At 35.2% G+C, this 9,889-nt stretch overlaps 1 protein-coding gene across 8 annotated transcripts in view; it reads left to right on the top strand.

Moving 5' to 3' along the window:
* CCDC171 (coiled-coil domain containing 171) overlaps positions 1 to 9,889 on the top strand; it is a 496,773-nt gene that overhangs the window by 260,775 nt on the left and 226,109 nt on the right. The gene's annotated exons all lie outside the window — the stretch shown is intronic.

Genomic DNA, 9,889 nt, shown 5'->3' with positions numbered 1-9,889 from the left:
TGTGTGTGTGTGTGTGTGTGTGTGTGTGTGTGTGTGTGTGTGTGTGTTTTACTTTATTTCTCGTTTGTTTTTCTAAGTAATAAAATTTTTTTTTCAGAAAAGTTATTTTCTAAAATGAGTCCTATTGAGGACTCATGCATAATAAAGAGGGAAGACCATATTTCATTTCTTTAAGAATTTCTTTTTCCATATTAATTATACTTGATTTTGTTAGTGTGGATATTTCTGCCATTGATACAGATGACATCCTTTTCTGAATTGAGAGTCATGATGCCTGTGGCTCACATCTTATGTCCCTCTCTCATAGACTGTTATTAAAGATAAACCACCTAAACTCGCTGAGCTCGCTTTGTTTTTTGTAAAATGAAGATAATAATAATAATAATAATAATACTACCTATAAAAGTACATTACTGAGTTGTGTGGATTAAATTATATTGTTTATATAATGGGCTTTGCAAACCTCAAAGTGTTATGTTGTTTTATTGTTATTTAATCATCTTCATTGTACAGAAGAGATTCAGGTTCAGAGACCCTTCCCTCAAGTCACACAGGTAGTAAGCAGCTAAGCCATAATTCTAGATTTAGAACTAGAAAGGACTTCAGATATACTCTAGTCTGGTCCCTCTTTTTTATAGGTGAGGGAAATGAGGCTTAAGAGAGATTTAGTGATTTGCCCCAGGCATATAGTGAACCAAGGTTGAATTTGCACCTTTGTTTTTATTTATTTATTTTTTTGGTAAGGCAATTGGGGTTAAGTGACTTGCCCGAGGTCACAGAGCTAGTACCTGTCAAGTGTTTGGTCTGAGGTTGGATTTGAACTCAGGCCCTCCTGACTTCAGGGCCAGTTCTGTATCCACTGTGCCACCTAGCTGCCCCTGCCCATGTTTTTAGACTCCAAATCCAGTGCTATTTGAAGCTCAGCCCTTTTATTCCTAATTTAGTATTCTTTGCAATATACTAACAGCCTCTAATAGCAGAATTAAGGATTCGTTATCATTACTTTTAAGGTAGAGGGGTCAGAAACGATTTTTTCAGAGAACTAAAAATGAAACACACTGTCAGCCCCCTTCCAGAAGAGGTGATGGACTCAAAATGCTAAATGAAACATACATTATTGGACATGGCCAGTGAGAGAATGTGCTTTGCTTCACTGTGCAAATTTCTTATGAGGGCTTTATTTATTTATTTCTTTATTGTTAATCAGGAAGGAAAGAAAATAAATGATTGTTAATTGGAAAAAATAATAAAATAAAAGAAACCTCCTAGGACAACTGTTCCAGATTTGACTGACCTAAGTGTGACTTTAGTTGATGACACATGACCAAAAGACCCCTGAAAGGGTCCACAACTTCTCCCATCTGACTTTCAGGGTTTAGAATCAAAAGGGATCTTGGAATTCATTTAGTCAAACCCTCTCTGATAAATTGAGTAACTGAGGCCCAGGAAGGTGGAAAGACTTGACCATGGTCACACAAATCATGAGTAGCAAAGCTGAATTGGAATCCAGGTTTTTGGAGCTACCGATCCATCTTTGATAACAGAGATTGTGACAAACTTGCAGAAGGCATGAAATAGTTGATTCTTCTTTAAGTTGCCACTCATCTAACAAACTCCTCTGATGAAGTCCTATTTGGGAAATCTAAGAAATAATCACAATGAGTTATATTTCCAGTCCAGATCAGTGTAGCACTTCAGACAGAGAGCTCTGCTGACACCAGGGACAGGGTCTGCCACACAGGACATTCCAGCACTCAGTAACTGAAAGAAGATTGAACCTCTTCACAAGAGAAAGAACAGGTCCCAGACTCATATAGTGGAGCAACATCTTTGTTCAAGTTTGCCATAATCGGGACCAGCTGGCAGCTTTGTTGCTCACTAGCCAATTCTGGGTTACACATCCACGGTGAACTTAGATGGAGACCTATACCTAGGGGTTTCATTCCAGATTGAGAAGCAGTTCCAGGATGAGGAGTGGTTGAGTGCCCTTGGCTGTGTACTGAACAAGGAAAAATTCAGAAGCAAATAGTAGATTTGAGGCTCTCACCCCAGTTGCTGAGTGGGTTTGCAGTTTTAAAACTCTCACCTAGTCTAGAGATTGCAGCAGAGTAACTAGTGTAGGAATCCCAGACTAAAGGGGTGCCTGCAGTTACATCTCTCTAAATCATCCAGTTGGTTAATAGTAATCTAATCCATTATACCCATAACTACACAGAGCCTTACAATGAAGTCTGAAATCAGGGCGGAGGGTGGAAGAATGAGTAAAAAACAAAAAGAACCTTACAATAAAAAGTTATTATGATTATTTGGACATTAAAGACACGAACACAGAAGAGAATGACCCTAAAACATGTACAAGCAAAGCCTCAAAAATAAGCACAGTGTGGGCACAAATTCAACTAGAATTCCTGGGAGAAAGAGAGCAAAAGTTGAAAACATTAGAAATACTTTTTTAAGTCAAATGAAAATGCTAGAGATAAAAATTTGGAAAAAATGAAAGTTATGCAATAAGGAATTGGAAAGGGAATTAACAAACTGGCATGAGAGTTAAAAATCCTTGATCAAGTAACAATCCCTTGGAAAATTAGAATGAACCAAATAAAATTTCATGACTCTATGAGAATCATTGGACTATCTGAGAGCCATGGACAACAAAATAGCAGAGACATCATATTTGAAGAGATCTTAAAATTTCCCACTGCTCTTAGAAGAATAGGGCTACAGAAAGAATCCATTCATTACCTCCTCAAAAAAACACCAAAATGAAATCTCTCAGGAATGTTATAACCCAAATCCAGAGTCATGGGGGGAAAAATCCTTCAAGCAATCAGAAAGAAAGAATTTAAGTAACAGAGTCACAGTCAGGATCACAAAGAATTTAGCAGCCATGACTCCAAAGGATCAGATGGCTTGGAATTTAGTATTCCAGAAAGCAAAGAATATAAGGTTACACTCAAGAATAACTTACCCAGCAAATTTAAATATAGTCTTTTAGGGGAAAAATGGATCTTTAATGAAATAGAGGACTGTCAAGCTGTATCAATGGGATACAGAGGGATGGTCCCACCTCCAAGAGGGTATTGAGATACTGAAGAGAGGCCAATTTTCACCAGCATGTAAGGAATAGGTTTTATTGGGGGAAACTTAATCACGATGCCAGGCCAAGGTGTCTTAATGATCTTTACAAAAGTACAAAAAAGAAAAATACACTGAGGGGTGAGAAAAGGTAATGTAGAAGTTTATACAAAAAAAAAGGAACAAAAAAAAAGGAAATAGGGGAGAAAGGAGAGAAGGCAAAAGATAGAATTTAAGGTTGGATAGATTAAGGAAGGGATTAATTGTAAGCAAAGTGACTTCTAATAATGTATAAAAATATTCATAACTCTTCTTGAATCAGGAATTTGAGGAGGTGCCTATCAATTGAAAAACTGATAAATAAGTCATGGTTTTATGAATGTTATGGAAACTATTTGCTGTAAAAATGATGAAGGCAATGGTTTCAGAAAAGTCTTAAGAAGAGTTGTATGAATTGATGCAGAATGAAATGAACAGAACCAGGAAAATTGTACAGTGACAACCAGATGGTAAAGACAAATAACTTTTGAACAACTTAGGAACCCTGATCCACACAATGACAAATTATAATTCCATAGGACTCCTGATTCTGAATCATGCTGCTTTACTCCTTTGAAAGAGGTGAAAGACTCTTCTGTGGAGGAAATAGAGCATAAATGGAATAGAGGACCTCCAGTCATTCCTGACAAAAAGACCAAAGCTGAGCAGGAACTCTGAAATACATACAGAGGAAGTAAAAGAAATATGGTGTCGTTCAGTTGTTTCAGTTGTGTTTGACTCTTTCTGATCCCATTTGGGGTTTTCTTGGCAAAGATATTGGAATGGTTGGCCATTTCTTTCTCCAGCTCATTTTACAGATGAGGTAGCTGAGGCCAACGGGATTAAGTGACATACCCAGGATCACACAGTGTCAGTCCAGATTTGAACTCAGGAAGAGGAGTCTTCCTGACTTCAGGTGTGGCACTCTATCCACTATGTCACCTAGCTGCCCCAGAAGAAATGTACAAAGGAAATATGAATGAGCAATCAAAAGGAACTAAACAAGAATAAATTGCTTACGTTCTAATATAGGGAGATGGTTCATATATACCCTTATAACTTTTCATCATCAGGGGCATAAGTAGAGTCTACTTAAACAGAGATCTTGAAAGTGCTTGTGTTATATTTTGATGATTTTAAAAGAATGTAAAGGGAGGGGAAATTATCCATGTGTGTGTGGGAGAAGTACCTGACACATGAATTTCACTGTCATCTGGATTTGTCAAAGTAGGGAAGGAAATCTACATAGTTGGATGTTGTTGTTCAATGGTTTTTCAATTGTATCTGATGTTTCCTGACCTCATGTGGGATATTCTTAGCAAAGATGCTAGAGTGGTTGACCATTTCCTTTTCCAGTTTATTTTACAGATGAGGAAACTGAGGTGAACAGGATGAAGTGACTTGCCCAGAGTGACACAGTATGTGTCTGAGGCTAGATTTGAATTCAGGAAGATGAATCTTCCTGGTTCCAGGCCTGTCATTCTATTCATTGCACCACCTTTGCTGAAATACGTTTTACTCAACAGTGAACCAGGAAGGAAAGGAGAGAAATAAAAGGGGAGGAGAAATAAGAGGAAGTCTATATTAAGGGAAAGATAAGTCATAAAGCAATACAAACTCTATGTAAGTGGAGTTTTATTCAAAAAAGGGCTTAAAAGAAAATAAGGAAAGCATGAAAGTTTGGTATTGGGCTCTGGGAGAGGAAAAGAGAGAATGGGCAGGGAAACACAAACAGATTAAGATTATATCAAACGTAGAATAGTGGTGCTGAGCTCACTTGTTTTTCCACCCTTGTTTTCTTCTTTATAAAGAAATATATAAGGAGCAGCTAGGTGGCACAGTGGATAGAGCATGGGCCCTGGATTCAGGAGGACCTGAATTCACATCCGACCTCAGACACTTAACACTTACTAGCTGTGTGACCCTGGGCACTTAACTCCATTGCCTATCCAAAAAAATAAAAAAAGAAATATATAAGACTCAGTGAAATATACAGTTAATAGTAATGACTGTGAATGTTAATGCGATGAATTCCCTCATGAAACCGAAGAGAATAGACTGGACCAATAAATAAATAAAGCACAATCTAACAATATGTTGTTTACAAGAAATACACTTGAAACAGAAATATGAATACAGTTAAAATAAGAAACTGCAGAAAAATCTATTTTATATCTGCTAACATCAGAAAGGAAAAGGTAGAAACAATGATCTCAGACAGATCTACAGCAAGAATAGACCTAATTAAGAATTCAACAGGGAAACCACATTTTACTGAAAGTTACCATAGACAATGAATTAATATCAATACTAAACGTTTGTATATCTAAGGGCATAGCCTCTCAATCTCAAAGGAAAAATTAAAGAAATGTTACAGAGAGTAACATTACAATAATAGACAACCTCTGTTTATCTGAGCTAGATGAATCTAACCAAAAAGTAAAAGTAAACAAAAAAAAAGAAGTGAGGTACCTGAATCCAGTCTTAGAAAAATTTGATGGGATAGACCTCTGTAGAGTACTGAATGAGAATAGGAAGGAATTTACATGTTTCTGAGCTGTGCATGTTCTTTCACACAAATTGACCCTCTATGAAGGCATAAAAACTTCATTAGAAAATGCAAAAAAGATAGTAGGTGTGTCTTTTATAAATAGTTTCTATTAAATTATGTTAAATAAAAGACCTCTCAAGAAACAATTACAAATCAATTCAAGAATAAATAAGTTAAGCCTAAAGAATGGTCAAAGAACAAATTATATCAAGTATTCATTATTTAATTAAAGGTCATGGCAGTTTTACCAACATTTTTGTGATGCAGCCAAATCAACCATTAGGGGAAATTTTGCTCCTCTAAATTCTTTCATCAGTTTAAGAGTTAAAGTAGACTAACACATTGCGCATACACTTAAAAAAACCCTAGAATTAACCCCACTTCCAAATAAACACTTAAATAGAATCCTGAACATAAAAGAAGAGATTAATAAAATTGAGAGTCAAAATCCATTGAGTTAATAAATAAAATCAAGAGCTTTTTTAAATATATAAATAGCAAACCATTAGCTAACTTGGTTTTTTAAAAATCAAGAAGAAAATCAAGTTAATAAGTTACCAAAAATGTAAAAGGACAAGTTATAACTAATGAAAAAGAAACAAAAGAAATTATTAGGAGTTATTTCACCCAACTTTTTGATAATTAAACAGATTATATAAATAGATGAATATTCAGAAAAATAGAAATTTCCCTAATCAACTAAGCAAGAAACAGAAGGTTCAGATAGCCTGATATTTGAAAAATAAATTGAAAACACTATAAATGAAATCACAGTGGTTTGAAGGAATAGGACCAGATGAATTTACATATTAATTTTAATTAAATATTTGAGGAACAGTTAATTCCAGTGTTGCATAAATTGTTTGAAAAAGTAAGAAATCAAGGGGTCCTACCAGACTTCTTCTATGACACAAATGTAGTTTTGATATCTAATTCAGAGTGAGTTAAAATAGAGAATAAAACTATAGACCAATATTCCCAAAATATTGATGGAAGCAAACATTTTAAATGAAATATTAGTAAAAACATTACAGCAACATATCACAGTGATTATACATAATTACTAGGTTGAATTTGTATGAACAATACAGGACTGGTTGAATATTAGGGAAATTATAAATATTTTATCATTAATATAAAGAAAAAACAAATCATTTGATTATATCAATAGATGCAAAAGATGCTTTTTGAAAAGATATAACACCTATTTTTGTTAAAATACTAGAGAATATATAAATAAATGCATCTTTCTTTAATGTGATAAGTAGTATCTGGCTAAAACAAAAGCTAGCATTTTTTTTTTTTTTGGTAATAGAGATTAACTAGCTGCCTTTCCATTATGATCAAGTGTAAAGCGAGGATGTGCATGATGAACATTACTATTCAATTTAGTGTTAGAATTGCTATATATACCAATTAGACAGGCAAAATAAATTGAGTAGAGAAGTATAAGCAAAGAGGAAATAAAATTATCACTTTTTGAGGGTGATATGTTGGCTTTCTTAGAGAAACCAGACTAATAAGCATAATATGAATAAAGAAATTAACTGTTAGATATATGGATAGGAGGGTTCATTACCAAATAAGAGATTAAAAGGATCATGTGAGGTGAAATGGATGATTTTGATTACATAAAATAAAAAAAAGTTTTTACCTAAACACAATCAAGTAAAATTATAATGAAAATAGGTTACTGAGGGGGAAAAAAATCTTTGCAGCAAATTTCTCTGATAGAGCTGTCATTTCTAAGACATAAATGGAGCTGATTTAAATTCATTAAAATAAAAACCATCCCTGAATTGATAAATGGTCAAAGTATATGAACAGGCAGTTTTCAAAAGAAGAAATCTTATATATCAATAGATACATGAAAAAAAATACTTTAAATCACTAATAGCCGGAGAAATGCAAAATAATGTAATTTTGAGGCTCTACCGTAATATGTTAGATTTCATTTGTGGTTTATTGCAATTGAATAACCTTGCCTTCCTGCATCTCATTGCATCAAATCACATTATCAGTTAATACTTCATTCATTTTTTACTTATCTTATCTTGGGTTCTGCTGATTCTATATACTTACCTTTCTGGTTTTGGCTGTCTTTCCTGTGGTGTTCTCCTTGTTGGTGTCTGGTATGACTCAATAACATCTAAGATAAACGATCCTATTTTTTTTCTCCTGTTTTCCCTATATGTGTGAGATTGTGTGCTTAAAATCACACCTAATCAATATCAAATGAGGTAAACTATTACACAGTGTTTCATTGGGCAGATACCTTTTTATCTTTTTTTTTTTAGCAGCAAGTACTAGAATATTAGAACATAAAAACTGGTTTAGAATTTACTTCGGGTCTTTTTAAATTAAAAATGTAATAAATAAAACATAAGGGAAAGAAAAAGTAGCATGTTAAAAATGTTGCTTGGACAACTGATCCTAAAGAATGCCAGAAAGGTCTGATTGACTGCCTGAAACAATAGCATTAGATCACCGAAATAGTATTGATAATGTAAGGAGATTCCTTTATAAATAATTTTCATTGTCGAAGATGGCAGAATAGAGGCAGCAGCCCAGCTGACCTCTCCTAATAGTCGCTTCCAAACAACTTTAAATTAATGACTCAAATAAAATTTTGGTATAGCACAGCCAACAAAAGATAAGAGTGAGAGAGGACTGTGGGAAGATGGCAGAGTAAGTCAGAAAATTTCAGGCTCTCAGGTTTCCCCACAAACAAGACAAAATAGTGCCTCAGAGCGAATCTAGAGGGGGTAAAAATAAACAAGAATTGGGGCAAAACAGTAGTCCTCTTGGGACAACCAGAGAAGATTGGAACAAAACCTGTGAAGTGTAAACACTTCCAAACTAGTTCCATTGAAACAGCAAGCAGCAAACCTTTGGGCTAGCTTGGTTGGGAGCTCAGCCCTAGCCACAAGAATTTTCACCTCCTGGATAGTGTGGGGAGTTGGGCATCTGATTAGGGGAAGATTGAGGGAACCTCCTCTGATAAGGGATGCCAGGCCCAGCTGGGTTGCTGAGACATGACCCTGGGTAAGAAGGAACCAATGAGTGCAGAACCAGTGGGGCGGGACACTTACAGGAGGGCAGAGTTCTTGGTTTTGGTTCCAGGCCAGACGGGAGAAGGACCTGAGGCCAGAGACACCATGCCTCATACCTCAGTACTAGAGGTGATTACAACAAGAAGTTGCTGTAAATTAAAAAAAAATGAGCAGGCAAAGGAAAAAGAGCCCAACCATAGAAAGTTACTATGAGAATGGAGAAGACCAGAGTTCGTCTTCAGAGGAGGATATGAAAACAAAAAAAAAGCCTTTTTAACCCCCAAAAGTACTGTCAAATGGTCACCTGCCCAAAAAGAATTCATAGAAGCACTTAAAAAAGACTTTAAAAGTCAAATGAGAGAGATTGAGGAAAAATAAAAAAAAAGGAACAATTGAAGGAAAAACAAGAAGATTATGAAAAGAAAGTCAACCAACTAGAAAAGGAGATGCATAATCTTTTTTTTTCTCTTTGTTAAGTATTTCATTACATCTAAAAAGATAGAATTTAACAGCAACTAAGGAGAAGTCTTAGATCTGGGTTAGAAAACCAATGTCATAAACATGATGTAGGAGATACAATTAGACATCAGTTCTAAAAAAATACCTAGAGCCATGATATGAAGGTCAAAAGCTTCATGTGATTTTTAGGTTCTTAGGTTGTTTTACAGACACACAGAGTTCAACATTAAGGCTACAATAGTACCATTTAACTTGCCCTTTTCAGACCACATTTGGTGAATTGTGTTCAGCCAGGGGCACTGACTTTTTTTTTTTTTTTTTTTTTTAGTTTTCAACATTTACTTCCACAAGATTTTGAGTTTCAAATTTTCACCCCATCTTGCCCCTCTCCCACCCCAAGATGGCATGCATTCTGAATACCCCTTCCCCTAGTCTGCCATCCCTTCTATTTCTTCCCTCCTTCTCTTATCCCCTTCCCCTTCTATTTTCCTGTAGGGCAGGATAGATTTCTGTACCTCATTTCCTGTATTTCTTATTTCCCAGTTATATGTGAAAACTTTTTTTAAACATGTGTTTTTAAAACTTTAAGTTCCAAATTTTCTCCCATTCTCCCTCCCCACCTACCCTCATTGAAAAGGCAAGCAACTCAATATAGGCAGTTATGCAAAACACTTCCATAGTAGACATGCTATGAAAAACTAACTCTATTTCC

The sequence above is a fragment of the Vombatus ursinus genome, unplaced genomic scaffold, assembly GCF_900497805.2.
Source record: "Vombatus ursinus unplaced genomic scaffold, bare-nosed wombat genome assembly UNPS02014770.1, whole genome shotgun sequence".
NCBI classification, from domain to species: domain Eukaryota; kingdom Metazoa; phylum Chordata; class Mammalia; order Diprotodontia; family Vombatidae; genus Vombatus; species Vombatus ursinus.
Note: the sequence above shows the minus strand (reverse complement) of the source record. Positions and strands in the feature narration are given on the sequence as shown.